This window comes from Equus quagga, chromosome 3 (genome assembly GCF_021613505.1).
Source record: "Equus quagga isolate Etosha38 chromosome 3, UCLA_HA_Equagga_1.0, whole genome shotgun sequence".
In the NCBI taxonomy this organism is placed as follows: Eukaryota; Metazoa; Chordata; class Mammalia; order Perissodactyla; family Equidae; genus Equus; species Equus quagga.
In genome coordinates, this window is record NC_060269.1 from 83493330 (window position 1) to 83507936 (window position 14607).

The 14607-nt window shown below is 38.4% G+C and overlaps 1 protein-coding gene and 1 long non-coding RNA gene across 2 annotated transcripts in view; one reads left to right on the forward strand and one right to left on the reverse strand.

Annotated features, from left to right (window-relative positions):
• The window catches only part of CCSER1 (coiled-coil serine rich protein 1), a 673696-nt gene that overhangs the window by 105581 nt on the left and 553508 nt on the right, over positions 1-14607 (reverse strand). The window lies entirely within an intron of this gene.
• Positions 8519-14607, forward strand: part of LOC124236715 (uncharacterized) — a 30098-nt gene continuing 24009 nt past the window's right edge. Inside the window, exon 1 of the long non-coding RNA XR_006887852.1 lies at positions 8519-8560. This is a non-coding gene — a long non-coding RNA (uncharacterized LOC124236715). The remainder of the gene's footprint in view (positions 8561-14607) is intronic.

Sequence of the window (14607 nt, forward strand, 5' to 3'; positions counted from 1 at the left end):
TCTCATCAACAATGAGTTGCTCAACAGAGAAAGTCAACAAGTGATAAAGGAATATTAACTTCTATTCTGCCATTGGACTTGCTTGATATGAAATTCTTAGGGAAAGAAATGTCCCCGAGAGGTCTTGAGATTCTCTGATACCAGCATTTTTTCTCTCATAGAAGACAGGCACAGTTGTCACATTATACCTGTATTCCTTAATCAAGCTAGGCAATTGCTTAAATGACCCTTCCCACAATGTAGATTACACAGGAAAAAAATGAAATGGCTAAAAACATCCCGTTAAAAGTTCCTCTCTGTTATGAAGGTGTGAGAGATCAGAATTTACCACCCCAAAATGTGTCTCTTTGGCTTCATTATTTTTTGAAAAAACAAGATTCAGAAAGAAACTGACCTTTCCCCTAGCTGCCCAAAAGAATTTAAGATAGAAGTCCTGGCCCAGAGAGGAGCTATCATCATAGATAACTCTAGGTATGAGAGACAGAAAGGCATCTAGCAAGGCCCATTTTTATCAAAGTTAGATAGTCCAGCAAACTGTTGTTTACCAAGCATTTTGCTTTTCTATCTCCATGTGAATTGCCTTCCTCCCCTTTGAAGTCTCAAACCACTACTCCCAACATCCTCCTTTGTCTTTAGCTGAAAATGCTACTTAAGCTGGTGGCTTCAGCCACTGCGGTGAGTTACTCAGATTTCCTGGGTTTCTCCCATGTACACGTTATTAAACTTTGTGTGATTTTCTCCTGTTGTTCTGTCTCATGTCGATTTAATTCTTAGATCAGCCAGCAGGACCCAGAGGGTAGGGGAATTGTTCTTCCTCCCCTACAAAGGCATGCTTGCTTTCTTTTCATGCTTTAAGTAAGGAATAGGGGACATCTTATCCTTTCATATTCTGAATGAAGTAAGAGAATGCTGTTTGAACATAACTATGAACTTAGTTTCTGGGAAGGAAAAGTAATCAAAGACATCAAACTCATCCCATTCCCCACCTAGAAGAGAGTAATACAGTTGTTTTGTTTTATGCTGTTTAAATGCTATCTGGACCCAGTTTTGAGGCCCTGGGTAGAGGCCAGTTAGTCCCCTCCTTGAACAGATGATTAAGTCCACACTCCAAACACCTCCCTTATTGGGCCCTCACACTCCAGGGCTTTTATGTACCAGCTCCACCAGGTCAAGTACCAGGCACCTGGTGACAGCCTCTATGCCCCAGAGCTCCTGAAATGATTCAAATTAGCCAATCCTCAGGGAGCCCTGGGAACCTACCTAATCCCATCCTGCTTGCCATACATACATGGCCCCCTACAGCTCCAGTTTACTGTTATTCTGTCCCGGGGGCAACCTCCTGCAAGGCCTTGCCTGAAAGCCTTCTCTCATTTGGAGGTGTAAGTAACAAAGAGTTCTGCCTTTCACCCGAGTGTGTTATGTCCTGCCATCAAAAGAATCTTTAAATCTCAGAAATCATAGCGCTAACAGGGGCTCGCTGCAGGTACTGGGCACCCTTCTGCCATCCTCCTGGGACAAGGGAGCTGAGCCAGCGCTTGGGCCCTGGACATTTCTGCCACCTTCAGATAAAGGGGAAAGACAGTGTGAATAACAATGGGCATTGCTTGGCAATACATATGCATTTTTTTGCATCATAAAAGAAGAGTAAAGCCCTTCTAGTTTTACATGTTAATAAAGGAGAGTAAAAATCAGGGAGGACAGACATTCCTAATATCAGCAGGTCCCCCAAAATATGTAGTATCCTATTTTAAGGGGCGCTGAACTGTGACAATGATGAAAAATACAGAAATAAGTAATACTTTAGGGAGGTTTTTCAAGGATTTGGGCCTCATTGTAGAATTCTGGGGAGGAGAAAAAGCAGAGAGTGCAACATTGTGCTATACAGGAATCATGGATAATGTGACTCAATTTAAGCAATGGTTTCAGGCAGTCTGGGAGGTCAGAGAACTAAGCTGTGAAAAAAGCAATGAACATTAGCTGAAGCTACACATTACAGCTAGAAAACATAAACCAGTATTAGACAGTAAGGAAAGGAGTAAAGGTCATGCTCTGTTCTTTCTTAGAGCACTAATGGATAGCAACAGCATATATATTAATATCTTCCAATACTCATTATATGTACATTGTAAAGCAGGAGTCTTTTAAGATGGCATATACATGAATTTCGGAAAAGTAGGTTTTTCAACTTAGGAAACAGATGCACTTTTGAATGGTTGCTTACGTGGAGGAGAAAGAATATTTCTTTACCATCCAGGTTCTTCTGGCTGGTCTAAGAATTAAATCGACATGAGACAGAATAACACGTGAAAATCAAATGAATTTAATAATGTGCACATGGGAGAAACCCAGGAAAACTGAGGAACTCGCCAAAGTGGCCGAAGCCACCACATAAATACTATCTTCATCTAAAGACAAAGGAGGATGTTGGGGGTAGTGGTTTGAGACTTCAAAGGGGAGGAAGGCAATTCACATGGAGACAGAAAAGCAAATGTTTGACAAACCAATGTTTGCCATATCTTGCAAAAACAATGGGACATGGGGAGGACTTTGATTAAATGGGCCTTGTTAGGTTTCTTCCTGTCTGCCACACCTAGTTTATATTATACTACAGTTATCAAGGGTATTAGTGCCTTCCTGGAACAATCCTTCTATCTTAAATTCTTTTAGGCAGTTAGGGGGAAGGTCAAAGTTTCTTTCTGAGTCTTTTGTTCTTAAAAATGATCAAACCAAAGAGACATATTTTAGGGTGGCCTGCACACTGTGCCCAGCTGTATAATTAACTTCCATTACAAAATAAAATTTCGACAGAAAGATTCTATAAATTAAGTTTAAGACTACTGAGAAGTTTTCAAGTATCACTGAACAACATTAAACTATCCTAAAAACTATCATCTAATATAGAAGAAAACCTGCAAATCTAGCACTGTTTTTCATCTTACCTCTTGCTGTCCCTCAATCTAGGCAGAGCAGACTTGCATTTGAGTCTCTGTTGTGTCACAATTTAGCTGTGTGACCCAGAATAAATCAATCACTAATAACAAAACCACCGTTTATTGAAATTCTGAACTAATCCCAAATACTTTGCAAAACTTGTTAGTGGATACTTACAACATTTTTACCAGGAAAGTGCCATTAACTGCATTTTTGTGTTTTGTTTTTTCTTTTTTTAAAGATTGGCACTTGAGCTAACAACTGTTGCCAATCTTATTTTTCTTTTTTCTGCTTTATCTCCCCCAAATCTCTCTTAGTACATAGTTGCATATCCTAGTTGCAGGTCCTTCTAGTTGTGGCATGTGGGACACCGCCTCAACATGGCCTGATGAGCGTGCCATGTCCGTGCCCAGGATCCGAACCAGTGAAACCCTGGGCCACCACAGTAGAGTGCGAACCCAACCACTCGGCCATGGGGCCGGCTCCTGCATTTTTATGTTTTAACAACTTTCTTCTATTATAGAACTATAAAACAATTATTACTGAAGTAAACCCAAGTGTGCATTATCACAAAACCAGCGTACTTCAATAGTGGTCTACACTGCCTCTCAGAGCTCCAGTTTTCCTCATAAGATGGAGAACATGGTGTATTCTTTTTCCACAGTGAGAATCATCTAGTACATATAGAGGAAAGAACCACAATTAGGCTGTGGTAGGTAGAATGTCTAAAACAGCACCCTAAAGTTGTCCTGCCCTTATCTCTGAAATTGGTGAATATGATAAGATATCACTCTTGTGGTTGTACGTTGTATGGTAAAGTTGACCTTAAAGCAGAGAGATTATGTGGGTTGCCCTAATCTCGTTACATGAGCCCTCATGAGTCACAACAGGCAGAAGTCAGAGATGATGGAAGCATGAGAAAGACTGGACTCACGACTGCTGTTTTGAGAAGGGAGATCAAAAGGAAATGAGAGAAGCCTCCAGCTAACAGCCAGCAAGGAAACAGCACCTCCAACCTACAAGGCCAAGGAAGTAAATTCTTCCAATAACAGGAATGGGCTTGCAAGAGACCTTGAGTTCCAGATGAGAATGCAGCTGGCTGACACCTTAACTTCAGCCTTGTGAGACTGACAAAAAACTTAAAAGTGGTTTTTAAGTAACCAGTCAGTATTAATTTGCCACATAGTGATAGAAAACAAATACACAGACAAAAGTAGTAGAGTTAGAGAAAGCTTTCTTGACAAAGAAAGATCTAACCAGAATTTCAATGGTCATAAGGAATTAGTAAATGACAAAAGAAAGGCAAGTGGTTTCAAGGCAAATGCAGGACCTTAATTCCTGGAGGCAGAGGAAACCATGGCAAGAGTTTGGGGAAGAACAAGCATTTTAGTATAACGGTGTGGATAGGTAAACATCAGCAAAGAGAGAGAATTGAGAACCAAACCATAAAAGTCATTTATGCCATCATAATAAATTAAGTTTTATTCAGAAGGCTATGGCGTATCAATAGGAATCTAATCTATGGAAGGGTACGATCAGATTTAAGTTCATGCAGCTTACTCTGGGTATAGTATGGAGAACAGGCTGGATAAGACCAATTCTAGAGAGAGTTAGGAGGCTCTTTTAATAATCCAGGCAAGATATCATTAGGATTTAAACTAAAATGGGGTTCTGGGAGTAGATCTGAAAGCTATCTAGAAGGTGGATTCTATCAGATACAGGTGGAGCAGGGAGGGAGAAATGAGAGAGCAAAGAGGCAAGGATGACATTACGTCTGACAGGTCTACTGGGTGAATGCAAGTACTGCTCACTTCTGCTGAGAGCAAGTACAACGAGAGGCGGAAGAATTTAAGATGAAGAAAATACAATGAGTTTAATTCTATGTCCCTTGTAACCTCCAGCTGAGGAAATATAGTACGCATTGGCTATGTATGCATGGGCTCAGAAGAGACAGATCTGGTCAGGAAATGGAGATGTGGGAATCACCATATATTGATGTAGTGGAAAATCAATAGTGAAAGATGAAAAGAAGTAACTGAAAAAAACCTGAAAATGAATAGGTTGGGAATGAGGAAAGCATGGTGTCATGATAGCCATGGCAGGAAATAACTGTGAGAAGAGTGAGGTCAGTGATGTTAGATGCAACAGAGATGAAGGAAAGTAAAGGCTAATCAAAAGTCGAGGCTGGCCTGGTGGCGTAGTGGTTACATTAGCGTGCTCTGCTTCAGTGGCCCCAGCTTCACAGGTTTGGATCCCAGGTGCAGACCTACACAGCACTTATCAAGCCATGCTATGGTGGCGTCCCACATACAAAAAAGAGGAAGACTGGCAACAGATGTTAGCTCAGGGCCAATCTTCCTCACATACAAAAAAAGTAAGTCCCTGTTGACTTTAACAAAACAGTTTCAGGTGGTATGCCAGAAGCAGAATCCAGATTATAGTGGGCTCAGAAGCAAACTGAAGATGAGGGAGAAACAAGGAGTTACCAACTACATAATTACCAAAATGCAAGCTCCTTCCAAGAAATGAAGAATAGTAGCTAAGAGGATTGAGATGGCGTGTGTGTGTATGCGTGCGTGTGTGTGTGTTGTAGATGGAAAAGCTTGAACAGGTTTAAAGACTCATTAGAATGATTCCTTAAGGAGGAAGAAGTTAAAAATATAGGGGAAAGAAGGAATAACTGAGAGAGGGAAATCCTTCAAGTGTTGAGGGATGAGATCCAGAAGGCAGGAGGAGACATTAGCTTTTAGTAGGCAAAGAAGTATCCATGAACAGAGGGAAATGAAATAATCTTTTGTTCAAGGTGCTTCAATGATAAAGGATCCTCCAACTATACAACTTAAACTTTGTAATAGACTGTTGAGGATTAAATGTGTCCCCTTAAAATTCATCTGTTGAAGTATTAACCTTCAATACCTCAGAATAACATCTTATTTGGAAACAGTCACTGCAGATGTAATTGGTTAAGATGAGAAAATACTGGAATGGGGGGCCCTAATTCAATATGACTTGTCTCTTTATAAAAAGGAGAAATTTGAACACAGAGAAATGCACAGGAGAATGACATGTCAAGACAGGAGTTATGCTGTCAGGAACCAAGGAACCACCAGAAGCTAAGAGAGAGACCTGGAACAGACCCTTCCCCAGCACCTTCAAGGGGAGCACAGTCCTGCTACAGCCTGATCTCAGAATTCTAGCCTGCAGAAGTAAGCTGCTGTTGCCTAAGCTACTGAGTCTGTGGTATTTTGTAACAGCAGCCCTAGAAAACTAACACAGAGACATAACCATAATTTTCAACTGCTACCCCTCGTTATAGATTATACAGTCGTCCCTCCATATCCAGAGGGGGATTGGTCCTCTCAGATACCAAAATCCCCAGATGCTCAAGTCCCTTAGTCAGCCCTCCACATTCACGAGTTCCGAATCCCGGGAGTCAACCAACCTTGGATCCTCAGATGTGGAACTTGAGGATGCAGAGAGCTGACTGTATACATATAAGTAATTAAATTGATATATGATCTTTTTGATAATAAATGAGCAAATAGAAAGAAGAAAGGATAGAAAAAAAGAGAGTACATAAACCATGACCTTTTTCTGCTGTGTCTCTAACCTCCAAAGCTCGCCAAGTATTTCTTATTTTTAACAGAGGATAATAGATATTAGAAATGAATGGGTTTACTAGCATATCTAATGTAACAGAAGTTCTTTATTCCTTTACGTTATAAACATAATGCACCCTTATCTTTGCATATTTAGTCACTATTTAATTCTTGAGCAAGAGAAGAGGTGCAGGCGTCTGCTTAAGTCCATATCTGTAGCAGGATTTTTGCCTTTATGTCACACTCACCTAAATCATTCAAATGAACCCCAGAGCTTATTGTAACGGACTTTTGCGCAGATGCTATGGCAGCCAACCACCCAGGAAGGACCACCACATTTCAGCAACTTGACGCTGACCAAAATATCTAAACAAGTCAAGGTCACCAAAGTCAAATTCACTTTTACCTCTAATCAGTATCGGATGAAGTTCATGGATACACGGAATTGTTCCAATTATTTTTCACATATAATCAAAATGTGCTCAGAAAAATATCACCTCCGGGCATGGGAGAAAATGTAAATAAATGCCAGGATATCCACCCTCCACCTTCATCCCATCCCAGCCGTGAGGTTAAAAGAAAACATCATTGAAGACTGAAAATTAGCAGCCACGCCATAGACACCCAGCATTATAATGTCTAAATGTTGACAGCAACCTAAGTATACAATAATTAAAGAATAACTATTAAATGATGGTAAATCTATTCAATGAAATATGAAATTTTTAAAAATGATGGTTACGAAGCCTATGTGGTAACATGAAAAATATACTTTTCACAAATCTTAAAATATGCAAAATTATGACAATTATTTTTTTTGGGTTGTGGGTTGATGTGTGATTTTAAATCTTTTAATTTCTAAGTTTTCAGTAATGTACTCACAATATTAAAGATGCTATATCTTAGAAAAAATATATATGATAAACAAAATATTTATCCAAAGATATTTAGCAGTCATGTAACCTACTTAATCCATGGAACACATGGTGTAGTTTCAGAGTAATATTGTATTCAAAAGAAATTCACAACAACCAGCGATCTTCATTTGTATATCTTGAACATCATTACTAGAACACACAGTTCACAACAATAATTTTTACTATTACTCTTTTCTCCTCTGTCAGTTTTCCTGACTCACTCAGCTGCTCTCCCAAATATCCTATAACCCTTGCTTAGGGGGCCACATGTCTTTTTACTTGCTCAGCTTTTCTTTTGATTCTCATCCTAAAACTCACAATATAGAACTCCCTCATCAGAGGGTAGGGAGGAATAGAACTTAAGTAGTCAAGACCAGAAGTTTTTATCTTAGTAAATAGGGAAAAGGTAAAGTTAGGAAAGAATTTTACATAAATACTCCCCAGCCCCACAATTCTGAAACTGCGTGAATATTTACTAGACACCAAAAAATTGGAGTAAATAGGCTAAATTACAAGTACCTGCAGGGAAAGAATGGCACCTTTGGGTCCTTTTGATACTAAGCACTCTTTACACATAGGAAAGCAATAAGCATTTGGTTAATTCAACCTAAGAAAGTATGCAAGAACTGTCAGTGCAAAAAGACGCTATTGTAAAACGACTAAAATGTTAAGATTATAAAGAAAGCAAATGGCAACTTATGAAAGCAAAATTTTAACACATAGTTTTAAGTGACATTGGACTGAGATTTATTTAGAAAGCAATGCACTGTAAAAGTGAATGGTACCTTATTTCTGTCAACAATTGTCAAGTTACTTTGTTTGAACACAGAAATTGTCATTGTAATTCGTGAGGTCTTTATTCTAAACTTGTCACATTGAGAGATTTGTACTTTAATAGTACCACACTATCTTGAGAGTAATAGAGCTTTCTGTTCACTTTGACTATAAATTGAAATATAATTTCTGTTCCTCCATTGCTACTTTAATTTTGTCCAGCTGTGCAAGGTCTAACGTCATAAGAGAGCCAGTTAAGTCACAGGATTATAACATAATAAAAAGAAAAGAGAAGAAAACTATATAATGAAGGAAGCCAGTACACCGGTAGCAAACCAGGTAAGTAGCTTTCAACAAGGAGTGAATGAAGACTTTAAACCAGCTGGGAAGCATTTCAAAGATTTACAGTCTCCTTCCTTCCCTCGGGTGACCCCCAGGTTGGAGGTGTGAGTTGGAACCCATCCTTTTTCATCTTTCTAACCTCACTCTTTGGAACACACTGTTATTGAAAATCAGCTGAGTAAAGGAATGGTTACTAGAATATATAAAATGAGCATATGCATTTATGATAACTGGTATAAGGTTCCTATCGTAATCACAACGTATCACAAATTGTCCTCATATGGCAGACACTTTGCATTACCCAGGATGATGGGGGAAAAGAAGGGTTTTCCATGAATTATTCAGAGTTAGTTGAATATAAAATCATTAACAGTATAGAAAAGGTTAAACACTTGTCCACGAATATTCAGAATACGGGTAAAAGAGGGGAGCCCTCTAAACTGGAGTACCTTTTAGCTCAGTCCTTCTCTCCTAGTTCTCTCAGGCTTTAAACTGGATTGTTTCTACCTTCCCTAAAACAAACATAACAAACTACAACAAACATTTTCTGATTTCTGACTTCTACTCCTGACTCTCTCCCCCTTTTATTAATGAGAGTCTTGAAAGAGAAACTGCACTTATAGAATCCACACCCTTATTTGCAATTTAGCCACCATGAATAAATAACTAATAATTGTCCAATCTTCCTGCCTTTGAAACCGGATTTCCACTCTAGTCATTTAATTAAAACTGCTCTCATCAGTGTTAAGTAGAAACATTTTTTCAATCCTCAGCTTGATCTATGCTTTAAACTTGTCAAAGCCAAATCTCTTCTTTAAAATATCTCTTCCTCCTGGACTTCTGCACTAGAATTTTCTCCTCTTACAAAGTTTGGATACTTTTCAAACTCTTTAACTACTTTTTTTTTTCCTTTTCCTTTGTTCTTTAAAAGTTATTTCCCAGGTTTCTGTCTGAAGCTCTCTCCCAGCTCCCCTTAAATGCTTCACCTTAACAACTTATTTTATTAGCAACTGCCTATAAACTAACATTTCGACGCTGTTCATTACCAATCCCCCGCCGCACCCCCCACCCTCCCGCCTCATATTCTGAAATCTTGTGCCAAATTTCTAACTGCCTCTTGGAGACTTGCAATTGTTATAATGCAGGTGTGTCAGACTCAAACTTTCAAATCTAAAGTCTTCACTCCAGAGGGCAACCCGTTATTTCTCCTATACTTCTGTTCTCAGTTAACAGCAGCATCATCTCCCCTGAACTTAATCAAGAAACTGATTCATCTTTGACTTATTTTAGTACTGTATTTCAGTCCATTATTTTGCCGGCATAGTTTACGACAAGAAGTGTGCTCTAATTCTTATTCTTTTCCTCTATAGGTAAGTTATTTTCTTTCTCCAGATTTTTTCAAGATTTTCTCTTTCTTTTAGGTTTTCTTCAGTATCAGTATGATATGTATAGGTATAGATTTTTGGTTATATCTTGCTTGGAATTCTCTGCGCGTCCTGGATCTGTGGTTTGGTGTCCGTCAATTTTAAAAAAGTCTTGGCCATTATTGCTTTAAATATTTGTCTGTTCCATTCTCTCTTCTTCTGGTTCACAACTTGTGCACAAGTTATACTCTCTAAAGTTATCCTAGGGTTCCTGGATATTCTAGTGGGCTTTTCTCCCATTATTTTTTCTCTTTATGTTTCAGTTGACATATCTTCAAGCTCACTGATTCTTTCCTCACCAGCGTCTAATCTGCTGATGGGCCCATCAAAGGCATTCTTCATTTCTGTTGCAGTGCTTTTGATTTCTGGCATATTCTTTTGATTTTTTTCTTAGAGGTTCCAACTGTCTGCCTACATTCTCCATTTTTTTTTTTTTTGTGAGGAAGATTAGCCCTGAGCTAACATCTGCTGCCAGTCCTCCTCTTTTTCTGAGGAAGGCTGGCCCTGAGCTAACATCCGTGCCCATCTTCCTCTACTTTACATGTGGGATGCCTGCCACAGCATGGCTTGCCAAGCGGTGCCATGTCCGCACCTGGGATCTGAACCAGTGAACCCCGGGCCACTGAAGCAGAACGTGCACACTTAACCTCTGTGCCACCGGGTTGGCCCATCTCCATTTGTTCCTGCATGTTATTTATTTTTCCCATTAGAGCCCTTAACATATTAATTATAATTATTTTAAGTTACCTGTCTAATAATTCCAAAATCTGTGTCATGTATGTTTTGTTTTGCTGCTTGCTTTGTTTCTTCAGACTGTGTTCTTCCTTGTCTTTTAGCATGCCATATAATTTTTTTTGAAAGCTGGAGGTGATATATTGGGTAATAATAAGTGAGGTAAATAGAATAAGTTTTTATGTTAATGTTGCTAGAAGTTGGGCTGTGTTTAATATTTGCTCTGGGTACAGGTGCCAAAGGCTTCAAATTCCTCTATTGTCCTTATTTTCGTCTCCTCTGCTGTCTCTGGGTTATCCTAAGAACACCATCTAAATAGAGTCTATGCTCTGCAGTGTTCTCAGTTGCAATCCACTGTTGTTATACTGGAACCCTGTTGATGTCATGATAAGGAGCTGGGGAGGGAAGTGTTCTATAATCTTGTAATTAAATATCAGTCTTTTACTGGGCCTGTGTCTCTGGGTTGATTGTTGCCTTCACATGTCTTTCTTAGCTTTGTTTCCACCCCACCTCAAGTCACACAGGAATGGTAGCGAGGGCTGGAATTGGTTAAGTGCCCGTCCTCCTAGGGGAAAGACGGTTCTGCATGGTAAAATCTTTTCTCCAGGAGAGTAGGCCTTTGTTATGAAGAATGCTCTGGGTATATTTTAATTGATTACTTTTCCATCTGTCTACCAAAGACACAGGAGATTGCTTTTTCTAGTTCTTCACCATGAGAACTTAGTTGGATTCCTAGAGGTAAGATTCATGAAAGTGTGGTTCCTCTCCAAGAGTATGGCCCCTAGATTTTCCTACTGTCAAGCTAGTCCACACATAGCTTCCAGCAGTTCACCAAAATGACCATTTAAGTATTCCTACCATTTTACGGCATCAGGAGTTTCTGCTCCAGGTAAACAGATCTCAGCTGTGATTCTCCGTATTTGCCTGGGGTGGTGGTTTGTTCCATGGCCTTATTTCTCTGATAGGCCCAAGAAAAGTTATTCATTTTCAGTTTGTTCAGATTTTTTTCTTCTTGCAAAAACAGAAGTGATGACTTCTAATCTCTTTACCTGTTGGAACGGAAACCAGAAGTCCTCATCCTTGACTTTTCAACTTCTCTCACATTCCATAACCAAAAAAACCTTTCTGACTCCAAAACTCCTTTAATTCATTCTCTTTCTTCAATTCCCATTGCCACTGCCTTAATTCAGGCCTTTAGATCTGGTTAAAATTCTTCATTAGTCTCAGAATTTCTCTTTTTGCCTTTGTTTCAATACTAAAAAGAGAGAACTTTAATAGAGTTAATTATGTATATTTCTTAATTTCTCTACTAAATGTAAGCTCTTTGAGGATAGGAACCATACTTTATTTTTATACATCACAAATCATCTGGTCCAGTAACTCACAGACGAGCAGTTTAATAAATATCAACTGAATGAATGGATGGGTGAGTCATCTACCATCCTACGTGCCTTTAGTGCTTTAGAATAAAAACTAGGCCAAAATTTGAAGTTTAAGTTGATTTTGATTTCCTTAGATTAGCTCAGAAATTCCTTAAGTGAAGATATTTTACCCACGAGTATATATTCCATTAATGATGCCAGCAGTTGCTTCCTGGTGGTATTCTAATTAACAATTCAATGAGGGCAGACCAGGGAATGCGCTGTATAATCAAGACTCTGGAGATACATATATATTTTTAATCCTGGACAATTCATCCCTGAATACTCGAGAAAGTATTTATCAGTAATAATTTTACTGCCTTTCACAGTAATAAAAATCATTTAGAAGAATACTTTATAATAGAAATGTTCTATGTTTTATTTTTGTTGATGTATCTGGCATTTAACATACTGCTTTGGTTTTTGCTATTCTTTTCAATATGATTTTATCTTTTTTTATAAAGTACATCACAATCCTTATTCCTGTCTTTCATAAGTAAATCGAAATAGAAAACAGAAACAGAAAAGATAAGTGACTTGCTCAAGGCAAACACAAAACTTATCAAAACAGCTAAAATAAAAGACTGTTAATATTTCAATAACAAATAAAAACCATGATTTCATGCTTATAGACAATAGCTATAGAAAACTGAGAAAAATCTCAAAATTGTTATATTCCCTAATATCTAAAGCCAAGATTACATATTACATATAAAGATATTTTTAAGACAATATAGAAAAATAGGGTACAAAATACCATTTTTCTGGCTCACAAAGACAGAGACCAATGTAACTAATTTTTATATTCCATATTTTATCAGAAAAAAATCTTCCAAATTTAACTGCTAGTGCAATAAGAGAAGATTGCCCACCCAGTTCTATGGGCTTTATATCCATTCTCTTATTAGATTTGATTTTATGGAAGCCCTATGAGTTAGGGGGTGTTATCAAGATTTTACAGGAAAGCCGAGTTGCTCAGAGAAGCCCTACTAGCTAAGACTCCACAATTACACTCACATTACAAAAGAGGTTTACACATTGCATGTTTGATGAGTGACTAATTTCTGAGTTGAGCTCAGTGTCTGGTTCTATAGAGAAGAAAAGTGTTATCAGAAATACTCTTTCTATTCTAGATTCCAAGAGTTCATGGTCTCTTAAAGGTCACACATATATAGAAATGTTGACACTTCAGTGAATTTAGTTTACCTTTGCAAAGTATGTTAATAAAGTAAAAAGAGAGTATTGCTAGGTATGGAGCCTTCCTGACTATCCGTCTTGCTTATAGGGCCTCCATAGTTCATCATTATTTTAAGAGAATCATTTGACTGATGTCATTGATATGTAAAAGCCTACTGTCCTTTGTCTGCCCCTCTTCCTTTCAGCTATAGTTAACTGGATGGAAAAAGTGCATCCTCCATTGCCTCCCATCTTCAACTTTTAAACACATAAATTCATGGTGGATAATCTGGGCCTCCTTAACTCCAGGTGTCCATTTGACACTAGTCATGGAAAATTTTGAGGTCCCTAGGTCACGCAGCCTGCAAGTACAATAAAAATAAATGACTGTATTTATATTTCTACTATCTCAGCATTTTCCTTGAATTATTTTGCGGATTATTAATGAATCTGAAATATTCTTAGAGATCAGTTAGAAAGAAAGCATAGAAGGACACCGATGTTTGGGCTTACATTTTTGGGATTCCAGCCCATCTCCTTTTGGAAAAGGAGAACACAGATTATAGAGAGGAAACTTGTCCTCACCGAGAAGTAGACAGCCTAGCCTTCCTATCAACCAACAGATGATAGGGACCAACTACAAAACAGGGACTCAGGGACAATCAAGTCCTGAGGGCATCTGTATCAATTAGGGTGCTTTTTACAATAAGTAAAAAGACACCCACCTAAAGTGGGTAACAAGATGGCCAGAAGTAGGTGGTTCCAGTCTCAGTTAATTCAGCAGCATCACATCCTCAAAAACTCAGATATTTTCTATTTTAGTCTCATTCATCCTCAAACACTTGTTCTCAGGTGTGACCCTTCATAGTTGTAGGAAGGCAAACACAGATCCAAAAAGCATGTTCTCAATAAACTGGGTTTAATAGGGGGACAGACAGTTTCTTCTCACAAATATCTTTTTCATCCAGTGCAGACTTTTTTCCCCTGATCTATTAGCCAGGATTGGGTCACATAACCAAGCCCTAGCTTCAAGGGACCATCAGGCATTTTTGAGCTGGCAGCTGGCAGCCTCTGTATCAAGAAAGAATGTCTGCATGGGGAGGGGATGAATGAGGTATAATCTGACATTGCAAGGATGTACTTTTCCCTTCAGGGAAAATCTCATATGAACTTGCATCTTATAACTCTTATTACTTTAAACATCTTTCATATAACTCTTATTACTTTAAACATCTTTCATTCAGTAGAGTATTTAGAAAGAAGTAAATGTTAAATGCTAGCCATTGGACAA